General features: G+C 42.6%; 1 protein-coding gene across 3 annotated transcripts in view; it reads right to left on the reverse strand.

The window, feature by feature from the left end:
* Positions 1-12,742, reverse strand: part of syt2 (synaptotagmin 2) — a 552,336-nt gene that overhangs the window by 161,684 nt on the left and 377,910 nt on the right. Inside the window, exon 1 of one of the 3 annotated variants that reach the window (XM_033042450.1) lies at positions 3,589-3,766. The exons of 1 other annotated variant lie outside the window; for it this stretch is intronic. The gene's annotated coding sequence lies outside the window, so the exon portion shown is untranslated. Of the gene's footprint in view, positions 1-3,588; positions 3,767-12,742 lie in introns of those variants that run through there. One more of the 3 variants, XM_033042446.1, reaches the window with a different exon arrangement.

The following is a 12,742-nucleotide window of genomic DNA, read 5'->3' on the forward strand; positions in this document are numbered from 1 at the left end:
ACCAGAAGCCACAGTCTAAAAATAAAGGGGAAGTCAACTGAGATGAGAAAACAAAATTTCACCCAGAGAGTTGTGAATTTGTGGAATTCTCTGCCACAGAAGGCAGTAGAGGCCAATTCATTGGATGAATTTAAAATAGTTAGATAGAGCTCCAGGGGGTTAGCGGGATCAAGGGATATGGGGAGAAGGCAGGCACGGGTTACTGATTGTGGATGATCAGCTATGATCACAATGAATGGTGGCTCGAAGGGCCAATTGGCCTCCTCCTGCACCTATTTTCTATGTTTCTATTTTCTATGTATCTATACACTGTAAATGGCTCGATTGTAATCATGGAGTGTCTTTCTGTTGACTGGTTAGCACCCAAAAAAAGCTTTTCACTGTACCTCAGTACACATGACATTAAATTGAACTAACTAAAGTAAACTCAAGAGGACTTTGTTGAGGAAAATCAACAAGGTTTTCTATGTCAATTACCTGGGAGGAAGAGTGCAATAAAAACAGATTAAATAAATCTTTCAGCCTGTTTTACTATCTTTTAAAATAATCGCTTTACATTGTAGCCAGCTCTTCCGACCCCAAGCATGACCTAAGCTCAAAACAATATTTCTTCCATGATCCCGGAAGCAATCTTTCCCGCATCCCTCCCATTCCAGATCCCCCCTCCCCCCCCCCCCCTCCCTCCCCCTCTCCCTCTCCCCCTTTCGCTCTCCCTCTCGCTCTCCTTCTCCCTCCCCCTTCCCCTCACCCCCCCTTCCATCCCCCCTCCCTGGGGGGAAAGCAGGAACAGGGTACTGATTCTGGATGATCAGCCATGATCATATTGAATAGTGGTGCTGGCTCGAAGGGCCGAAAGGCCTACTCCTGCACCTATTTTCTATGTTTCCGTGTCAGATGCCTGACACCACACCACTCAACAAGGAAACTGTACCAATGAAACTGCAGGACCTGGAGACCTGAAAGGGGAGGCCTTCCAGGGACACGCACAAAGGCATGAAGAGACCATGAGATAGTGAGGGACCAGGGAGGAATCTGATCTTTTAGTGGATGCTATAAATTCAGCTCTTCCTGCTTACTGGTGGAACATAAATCAGAAGATCTGACCTATTAAGGTGGGTGAGTTAGAGAGTGACAATTGCCAGCATTTTATTATTACAAGGTTCGACAGTGAATTGCATTAATATTCCAACAATTCCTTCCTATCAAGCAAGAATTTCATTGTCCTATACAGGGACACATGACAATAAACTAACTTGAACTTGAACTTGAACTTCATGATGTCGCACCTTCACCTTCTTTTAGAAACCTGGAGTTGTAAAGCAAACTTGATGATTCTGATCATCGATGTATGTCCTTAATCACCACAAATCATGTTCCATGTTTGTTCGTGGAAGTCCACCATGATCTAGTGGAACTGTCTGTCTGATTTTTTTCTTCACTCACGCCTGAGACAGATTAAGTAATTGCTTCAATGGTAAATTGAATGTTGGCATCAGAGTTATCTGGGTTCAATTATCTATGCAGGCAGTCCATTAAGGCTCAGAGGTAATGTTTCCTCTAAATTATCATTAAACGGAATTATTTGCATTTAAGTCCTTGCATAATGTGTATGCTTTGGCAAACTACTGATCATTTGACATGAATTTAGAAATAACTCAATGTAATGGATTAGTTTGGGGGATGATAAGGATATAATATGCGTATTTATCTTTCTCCAACTATTTGGTAGGAGTGGACAAATGTTTCTCTGGATGCCAGCAATTCTTTGGTATTCGTATTGGTTTATTATTGTCACACGTACTGAGATACGGTGAGACACTTTGTCTTACGTGCTATCCAGGAAAATCATACCATACATGAGTAGTATAAAGAGCAATGATCTCTACATATGTGAGTTTTATAAATGTAAGAACCAAGACAACCCAGAGATAAGTCTGATCTCCAGCAGATAATGTAGAAACAAGGAATTGCAGATGCTGGGTTACAAAATAAGATGCAAAGTGCTGGAGTGATGCAACAGGTCAAGCAGCATCCCCAGAGAACATGGATAGTCAGTTATCTGCTGTTATCAGGCAATTAAACAATCATCCCAACAACTGGAGAGCAGTCCTGAGCTACTATCTACGTCATTGGAAACCCTCAGACTATTTGTACTGGACCTTATCTTGCACTAAACGTTATTCACGTGCTTCCCTTTATCATGTATCATGTAATGTAGATGGTCCTTTCGCTGTGAAAGCATTTCACTGTGCCTCGGTACACATGACAATAAATTAAACTAAACTAAACTAGTCTGAAGAAGGGTCCAGATCTGAGATGTCACCTATCCATGTTGCCAGAGATATGACCTGACCCTCTCCAGCCATGATAGAATGGCAGAGTAGACTTGATGGGCCGAATGGCCTAATTCTGCTCTTATAACTTATGAACTTATGAAAGTACACCAAGAAATGATTGATGTACACTTCATTCAACATCTCTTTCAAATGGTAGACTATGGCCAATGCATCACTGCCCTTATACTGTAATACATCATGTACACATGTCCTAGAGAATGGCTTGAACTCACAATCTACTGATTTGGAGATCAAGGAACATCTGCTGTGAAAAATTGCCCCTCGTAATGTTACCTATAATAAATCATGTCCAATGGGTATATTTTGAAAGACACTCTCAGAATAACAAATTATTTGCATTGAAAACTTGTTACACATGTAAATTAATCATTTGATTTATGCTCATTATTTACATATGAAATTTGCCTTTGATATATCTGATCACAAATCTTTATGAGCTAGGATACGGAAATACAAACGTCTTAGATTTCACTGATAAGAGCGACCAATAAAGGAATTTAAAAGCTGGAGACCTTGCTACGGAGTAAATGAAAACATCCATTTTAAGGAAACATTGGGTGAACATCAAACCCATCTTCAAACACTGCATGGCCTTTGATTAATGGGAACCCACAGGGTGTTTCCATTAAGAGCATGTAGAGCATTGCGGGATATTGCCTAATTTTTTCATGCTTCCTTTTAAATGCAGGCGAGCTTTAGGATTCTGCTGATGCAGGCATTATACAACGGAGCACTGTGATACAGGACTGAAGTACATGTGCATTCCGAGCCCACTGCAGTATTCATCTTTTCAAGTTTCTTCCCTCGTTTTCTGAATCATAAATCACTTACATATCCTGCATTCTCCATCCATGACCACATGCTATTTCTTGTCTCGGAACCTATGAGATTCTGTGTGCTATTGGAAATGCTAAATAAACCTGGACTGGGAGAAAAATTGTAGACTCATCCCTATCACGGTAGTAAAACAGACTATGACAGTCAGGTTAATCGAATAGTCGGGATGGCACCGAGCACATAAATGCAAGTATATTTTTCAATCTATCTGTAGATCCATTGGACAACAAAACGAACATACATCGATCAGAACATAAACATTAACCAACAATGGATTGCAACATTTTCCAGCTGTTAAAAATGAAAAGGATGTGCCTTATTCTGACATTGAATAAAGTTGGTTGCTGAGTGAAATTAAAAGGCAATTTTTAGCAAGCAGATAAAATATCCTTACCGCTTATGAGATTACTGGCAGCTTCCTTCAGAAGTTGGATAATCAATTAATTTGCTGTTGGTTGCTTCCTGCAGACCTCTTGCGTGTGTGTGTGCAATTCAGTTGCCTATCAAGCACTACCCGCAATAGTACACATGCGGCTCTCTCTCCTGCTGCTTGCGATGCTGCTCACACAGCCCTGCATGCAGAGATGACAGGCGTGGACGCGCATTCAAGGGCATTCCCCAGGAATCAATATGCAAATCCTTCCCCCGAGATTGGCTCTGCTACACTAGACCTGTGTACGAACTTCAGGCAAAAAACCAAACATGATTTCCGAGCATCGATGCAAAAAGGAGCTAACTCCAGTTCCGAAATACTGCAAAGTTTTAATAAGGTGCCTTACACGAAACGACCAGAAGAATCACATCAGTGTCATTTAAAAATATAACAACCTTCATGACTAAAAACATGCCTCCTTTTTTAATTGAATACAAATCATGAAAATATTACTAAATGAAGTTGAAACATCCATTTAGAATGTGCATCAATACCTTCATTTCCGTTTATTAATGCCTTCATTTAAAATGCCCACGTTCTCAAGATTTGTGTTTGAGAGTTGCAGGTTAATTAAAAGGTACCTTCATTCCTCTTCTTTGTCCTACAGGGCATCTTACATATACTCAGACAATCTACCCAGGAAAAACTTACAGGCTGATTTTTGATGACTCACTGAGTCAAGGTAGCGAGTGCTGCAATACTGAGGCACAGCGATGAGGTACCAGGTTCAATCTATGACCAACCTCAGTTTGACATTCTTAGCTGTAGCACCAACGTGCAGAGTCAAATAAAGGCCCACACTCACTCAATATCTATAGGACATAAACATTCACTAACGATGAATTGCCGCATTTTCCAGCTATTAAAATGAAACGGATGTGCCTTACTCTGACGTTGAATAATGTTGTTTGCTGAGGTAAATGATAAGGCAATTTTTAGCAGAACAAGACCTTGGCCCTGAAGACCAGAGTGGGAGCCACTGGCGACGACAGTCACGAGGCTTGGGCCGGCAGGAGAGGGATCGAGGTATTAAAAACATAGAAACATAGACAATAGGTGCAGGAGTAGGCCATTCGGCCCTTCGAGCCAGCACCGCCATTCAATATGATCATGGCTGATGATCCAGAATCAGTACCCCGTTCCTTTCTCCCCATATCCCTTGATTCCGTTAGCCCCAAGGTCCACATCCAACACCTTCAAGGTCGTTCAACACCTTCAGTTATTGCCTCCAGCACCTTCAAGGTGGGCTGCAGAAGGTGCCTCCTGGTCACAAAGTCGGTAGGGCTCAGAGAGGGCCGCTGGTTCGTGGGCCGAGCTGGTCCAGGGCGACGGAGGAGGCCCTGCAGCAGACTGGATCTTGCCTGGATTGGGAGCCGCTCCAGTACATCGAGAATGTGGACGGACTTTGGATTTTTTGTAAATGCCACCACAATAAGGCGACTCATGCATGTGTGACCGATGCAAAATGAATTTGACTGTGCAATGCACACGTGGCAATAATGCACCGTTGAACCATTATGCTCACAATTAGAATACTAAAAGCTGCCTATTGTATCCAATTATCTAAATGATCTAAATCTTGAGTGGGTGCAATTTTTGTATCTCGGGGTTTTCTAAGCCAACATTCTGCTTACAGATGGCTGACCCTCCCAGATAACTATGATAAATCTATTTTACCAGCCGTTAAAAGTTGAGGTAAAATCAATCTCCTATTACATGGAAACAAATGAAAATAACAGCAGTAGGAGGCCATTCAGCCCTACAACTCATCTGTCATGCTGTTCCTTCATCAGAATAACATACTCCCATTATCTCCCCGAATCTCTTGATGCTTTGTGTCTTTCTCTGTATTACATGTATTCTGCAACTTGCCCTCGAGAGTAATAAATTCCACAAGTTCATCAGCTTCTGAGTGAGGATATTTCTCCTCATCTTGGTCCTAAATGTTTTACCCAGTATCTTGAGACTATAACTCATTATTCTAGTCCCTCCAGCTAGAGAACTTACCCTCTTTGCATCCAGTAAGTTCAGCCCTGTCCGAATTTGGTATATTTCAGTTAAATCTCTCACTTTTCTACACGCTACTGCCTGCAGGCCAAATTGATCCATATTCCTATTTCTAAGCCGGTTATTCCACCTCCAGAATCAATTTGGTTAACTTTCACGGAACCCCTCCATAGCCTGGAAATACTTTCTTTGGTAAGGAGAACAAAAGAGCACACAATATTCCAAGAAAGATACAAAGTTCTGGAGTGACTCAACAGGTCAAGCATCATCTCTGGAGAACATGGAGAGGTGGCGTTTTGGGTCATCATATCCTTCCCTCCTCCCCTCCCTCTTCCCTGTGCCCTGCCTAGACTCTCACCAATTTCTCCCCCTTCCCCTTCCTCCCCTCCCCTTCCCTTGGCTTCACAATTCTTCTCTTTATCTTAAACCCTTTGTCTTTTCATCTCTGGCCTTTGTCCAATCGTTTGCCTTTCAAAATCCTCCTCTCCCCCCCCTCACCTGTACCCACCTATCATTCGCCAAGAAAGGAATTTTAGGGAATGTCTAATAAAGTCCAATAATTTTAGGGAATGTCTAATAAATAAAAATGTGAAGAAATATTACAAATGAGAATTTAATAAACATCAATGGGCCCAGATAATATTTCCACCCTCAGAGTTATATGTGCAACGACAAAAAATAAATTCAAACTTTAGTTCTGACGCCAAGTTCCTGCTGAAATCTTCAAAGGCCTAACACTGGTGCATTAGAAATGCCGGAAGGATTATTTGATCTGTCCGCTAATCTCACAATCTTAGCACACATAATAACGTACATATTTCAATAATACTCATTTACATAGATATTCATTTAGATCAATATCTACATAAAAATTTGAACATTACTGAAGACCAAACCACTTTACAAAATGGTTTAGGTAGTTTGCATAAATTATTTTTTATTATTATTCCGTCTCATTCAAGGATAATCAATTCTTAGATCACTGTTAGTAGCATGGATATTAAATATATATATTTGTAATCAGTAAAAGGAGAATTAAAAAAAGGGAATATAATGCTGTTTCTCTCAAAAGAAAGATTTATGTAAATGCTACTTTTTGAAATTTTGTTCAAGTATATTACATATATTTTTTTTAAATGCTGTTTTGTCAATAATATTTTGCTGAAAAAATGAAATATGATGCAATTACACTGAAGCATAGGGACTTGCAAATGTACATGGGCTATCCAAAAGAATTGGATATTGCACTATTTTAGATTTCGCTCCTAGATCCTTTGAATGATTGACAAGCTGACACATTGTTGCACCTAGGCGTGGTGCAACGCTGTCAAGGTGCAGTGCCCAGAAATGCATTGATGCATCCAGGAAATGCATAGATGCACGTGCAGATGGCATGGACCATACTGGCAGAACAAGCCTTCACAATTGTGTAGGAAGGAACTGCAGATGCTGGTTTAAAGCAAAGGTAGACACATAATGCTGGAGTAACTCAGTAGGACAGGCAGCATCTCTGGAGAGGAATGAGTGATGTTTCAGGTCAGTCTGAAGAAAGGTCTCGACCCGAAACGTCACCAATTCCTTCTCTCCAGAGATTCTGTCTGTCCCGATGAGATACTCCAGCATTTTGTATCTAATCCTTCACTATGAATGTGTGATCTGCTGTGGCAGTATATAAAATTATGAGAGGCATAGACAGGGTAGACAGTCAGAAGCTGTGCCACAGGATGTAAATGTTCAACACTAGAGGGCATACTATGGGGTGAGAGGAGGAAAGCTTAATGGAGATGTACGGGGCAATTTTTTTTGCATTGAGAGTGGTGAAGGTTTGGAACACATTGTCAAGGCTGGTGGTGGAGGCACATACAATAGTTGTGTTTGAGGCTTTTAGGAACATGAAAGTGCATGAAATAGAGGGATATAGATCATGTACAGGAAGATCAAATCAGTTTAACTTGGCACTATGTTCAGTGCAGACATTGCGGGCTGATGGGCACATTCCTGTGCTGTACTGTGCTATGTTCTATGTTCTATGACATGAAATTAGTTGCCGATCTCAATCCATGGAATGTCATGCTAGGAATCATCTGCAGGAAGGAACTCTTTGGAATAAATAATCCCCCCTAGTTCTCATCCCTGGGATTCCTGAGATGCCCTCCATTACATCCAATGTTAAACAAACTCCACCCACCCAAACAGATCCTGAACGTGATCATCATCCCAACTCAAACATGATCCATACCTTTCCAGCACTGTAGACATTCATAACTTCTCACTTGATGTCCCAACCCCAAGTTAGAGATCCTGAGATAGACACAAAGTGATGGAGTAACTTAGCGGGATATGCAGCATCTCTGGAGAGAAGGAATGGGTGAGGGTGTGGGCCAAGATCCTTCATTCCTTCTCTCCAGGAATGCTGCCTGTCCAGCTGAGTTACTCTAATCTATCTTCGGTTTAAACCAGAATCTGCAGTTCCTTCCCACACATTAGAGATCCTGAGATCCCAACTCTCACTAACTGATGTCTAAATCATCCCTCATCCCCCTAACCCCCCCTCCCCACCCCCATCCTGCACACATCTCCACCAATGCCTGGCCCCATTCTCACCAATGGCCAGCAATCTACCAACTACCAACATGTTAAATGGTCAGATCGACATAGACTACAAGACCTACACCAAACCCAAACCAATTAGGAGCAGACGAGGGCATTTGATCCAATTTGTGATCCCAGCTACAAAGGCAGATGTATACGGCAATTCGTTCTTCCCCCGCACAATTAAAGCATGGAATAATCTCCACCCTACTATAGTTACCCAAATAGATGCAACTAAATTTAAAGTAGCTCTTTCTTCCCAATAACCCTTTCTGGCTTAAGCCCTCCCTTCACCACCTCCAGTTTAAATTCCATTTGGAATATTTTGGAGGACCAAGAAACCAAGAATCAAGAACTTTATTTTAATTATTCCTGACTGAGAAAGTGGGTGAAGGAAAGGTTTTGGTTTAGTTTTTGTTTTAGAGATACAGCTTGGAAACAGGCCCTTTGGCCCATCAGGTTTGCGCTGGCCAACGATCACCCCTACACTAGTTCTATCCTACACACTAGGGACAGTTTACAGAAGTCCGTTAACCTACAAACCTGTACGTCTTTGGAATGTGGGAGAAAACCGGAGAACCTGGAGAAAACCCATGTGGTCACCGGGAGAACATACAAACCCCATATAGACAGCACCCATAATCAGGATTGAACTCGGGTCATCGGCGCAGTAAGGTAGCAACTCTACCGCTGCGCCACTTTGCCGATCTTGAAGGTCTTGAATCATATTAAATGGCAAACCTTTGGATTTGGAGTTGGTGACCCTCGGACTATCTTTGATCGGACTTTACTGGCCTTCCCTTGCACTAAAGGTTATTCCCTTATCATGTATTATACACTGTAAATGGCTCATTTGTAATCATACATTGTCTTTCCACTAACTGGATAGCACGTGACAAACGTTTTTCACTGTACCTCAGTACACATGACAAGAACTGTTTGTGTCCAACAGAATGTCTGCAGAACTGGCCCTCATGCATTGGTGTCCAGCCACTTCACATTCAGTGCACCGAAACTCCCAGTAAGCCGTGCGGCAGAAACCCAGCACGCGGCAGCCTGCAGGGAGTGAGTTGGCAACTGGTCGGAGGACCCGGCGCACCCCGGCCTGCAGGGAGAGATACACCGAGCCAGCCTCTACTCATCCCCCGTGGCCAAACGCAAGACCCGACGGACAGCCGCCTATAGTGGGGAGGCTGCAGAACCGGCCCTGCGTGCCCCCAAGGACCAGGGACCAGGAAGTTGGAGTCGGTGACAACCACGGATGCGGCAGGTGAGGAGCAACACCGGTGGAGAGGGAACCGGGGACTGGCGTACCGCACCTTAAGGTCAGCAGCGAGAGGCGCTCCTCGGGGCACAATGATGTACAGGCGAGGTGAGGGACATCACGTCCGAGGAAGACAGTGGCTGGAGGCCCTTAGCGGCCTGGGGCTTGCCACAATTGGATGCCACTCATGAGAACTAGAGCGCAGACTGGACTTTGAAAATGGTGCCAAAACATGGCCTCTCTTGCGTGCGGGCTCAGTAGACTATTTCTATACACTTGCTAACTGAGGATGTGCTTGGGTATGGTAATGCTGTGCAGGACTGTACGTAAGAAAAATAATTTCGCTGTGCATGGTGGCACGGTGGCACAGCGGTAGAGTTGCTGCCTTACAGCGCTTTAAGCGCCAGAGATCCTGGTACGATTCCGACTATGGGTGCTGTCTGCACGGACTTTGTACGTTTTCCCCATGACCGCGTGGGTTTTCTCTGAGATCTTCAGTTTCCTCCCACCCTCCAAAGACCCACAGTTTTGTGGGTTAATTGGTTTGGTATAATTGTAAAATTGTCCCTCATGTGTGTAGGATAGTGTTAATATGCAGGGATCGCTGGTGGTCGCAGACTCAGTGGGCCAAGGGGCCTGTTTCTGTGCTGTATCTCTGAACTAAACTAAACTAAACTTTGCATATGTGACGATAAATACACCATTGCGTTTCTATTTTCTGTGCCATTTCTGTAGCATCATGAGGGGAATAGATCGGGTCGATGCACAGAATCTCTTGCTCAGAGTAGGAGAATCGAAAACCAGAGGACATAGTTTCAAGGTGAAGGGGAAAAGATTTAATAGGAATCTGAGGAGGTAGTTGAGGCTGGGACTATCCCAACGTTTAAGAAACAGTTAGATAGGTACATGGATAGGACAGGTTTGGAGGGATATGGACCAAGCACAGGCAGGTGGTTCTAGTGGAGCTGGGACATTGTTGGACGGTGTGAGCAAGTTGGGCCGAAGGGCCTGTTTCCACACTGTATCACTCTATGGCTCTATGACATCCTGAGATGAAGAATTGCTAGGCAAAGGAGTCTGTGTGAATGACACCAACACTAAAAATCTACCGGTGTACTCTATTTGTTACAACTTGATATAAAAAGGAAAACAGTTATTGATGCCAAAACGCCCCTCGTCTCCCCCATCCCACACCCATCTACCAACACCCTGGCTGGCCCCAGTCTCTCCAACAACTGGCAATCGACCAGCTTTCTTTTAATCACTCCACACTGGGAAAGTGGATGATCAATACCGCACTCTCCACAATTTCAGTTCACCCCAAAATACATCCTTATCTGTGGGGTTACAGGTGAAATATCATCAGTACCCTCAAGGAAAACTCGACAGCAAATGTACACCCATAAATATCATTCAGCTAATGGTCAGATAGTGCTGGTAATGAGGGGCGGGGAGTGAAATTGTCAGAGGCACAGTAAGATTCATGTTGATTCCTAGCTAGTTTACACACCATATTCTTTCCTGTCGACTGAATGCAAAAGGAAATTGTGCTTAATGTAAAAGCAGTTCATAATTCACTGCGAGCCACGTTGGCGCAGTGGTGACGACCTATTTCATTGCATTCTGTTAAACATATTTATTTTATTTTATTTGCAGCAGCAGAAGGATGCAAAACAGGGCTTCTGTTAACGTGGCTACCTTGCCAGACTCTTGTCACGGTCTCTGAGCTGCATTCAAGGCCACTGGGGAACAGAATACCTTTGGAAACTCATTAAAAGAAACATTTTTATAGAACTCAATAGCAAAATATTTGTATCTGTAAAAGAATGAGATTCCAGGTGCTAAAATTACAACTGAACTCCCTAAAATAATTAAATTTAATCCACTTGCTAGGATAAAATCAGCAAATAAAAAAAAATGAAAATGAAAGAAAGAATGTTAATTGTATTAATTATATAAGTTATAAAAAAAGATTACATGGTTTCTTCATGGATGCATAAATAAGATTGGTTATTTAATGCATATTTCAAGCACAGAGCAGCTACCCGTACACCAGAGTCATCACAAGTGAATGCAAATTATATTTGGGTTTAAAAATATATTTAAATCTTGGTCACAATTTGGTCAGCGTGCAGCAGCAAATGTTTTGTTTTAGTCCTAGATATTCATAGTCATAGAGTCATACAGCATGGAAACAGGCCCTTCAGCCCAACTTGTCCATGCTGCCCAAGGTACCATCTACACTAGTCCCACCTGTCAGCATTTGGTCTATATCCCTCTAAACCTTTCCCATCCATGTACCTGTCCAAATGTTTTTTTAAATGTTGTTATAGTACCTGGCTCAACTGCCTCCTCTGGCAGCTCGTTCCATATACCCATCACCCTTTGTTTGAAAAAGTGGCCCCTCAGGTTACTACTAAATCTTGTCAGCCTGTCACCTTAAACCATGTCCCCTGGTTCTTGATTATTCCCCTACTCTGGGTAAAAGTCTCTACACAAGTCCCTATCTATTCCAATCATGATCTTATAAACCTCTATTACATTTGAAAATTGAATACTACCTGCGACCCAAGGGCTTTGAGAGAAAGAGACTCTGTTTGCAAGTGGAGGGAATGCAGTGTATGCTTTAGATATTGTAGAACACGAGAAGATTGTCTGCTGCTGGAAGGTAGTGGTGGTGGGATTCTCTGTTTATCAGTTATTTGTGTGGGGTGGGTAAAAGAGTGGAGTGTTCACAGTGTGTGCAGCAGTTATTGTGTGTTAGATGGCGGGTGAATTAGATGGCTCATGTGAAGTGGTCAGTGCTGTTTCAAGGAGGTGGTCTGGGATAGTACTGTCCGGGAGGAGTGGCTCAGTTGATCCATGGGGCTAGCGTCACGTGACTGTCTGTCTGTTGGGTCAGATGATATATAAATGGGGATAGGTGAAGGATATACAACAATTAACTGCAGATGCTTGTTTCCCTAAGGATCGTTGACACAGAACACACAGGATCCTGGAGTTACATTACTATTAAAACTCAAAGTACTTGTGCTATGACACCAAGATAAGTGTTCAACCAAGAAAACAAAACCAAATGCTAAAGTAGTATCTAAATTACATACACACTTATGCTATAGGACAATAACTAACTCCATATTCAGTAATAAGCTATCTTTTTGTTAACAAACATTAACCAAGAAACCCAATGCCAATGCCACATAATAATCTAAGATGCCTTTACACAGTTCATCTGTGGGACAATAAAAACGA

This window comes from Amblyraja radiata, chromosome 24 (assembly GCF_010909765.2).
Source record: "Amblyraja radiata isolate CabotCenter1 chromosome 24, sAmbRad1.1.pri, whole genome shotgun sequence".
Taxonomy (NCBI): Eukaryota; Metazoa; Chordata; class Chondrichthyes; order Rajiformes; family Rajidae; genus Amblyraja; species Amblyraja radiata.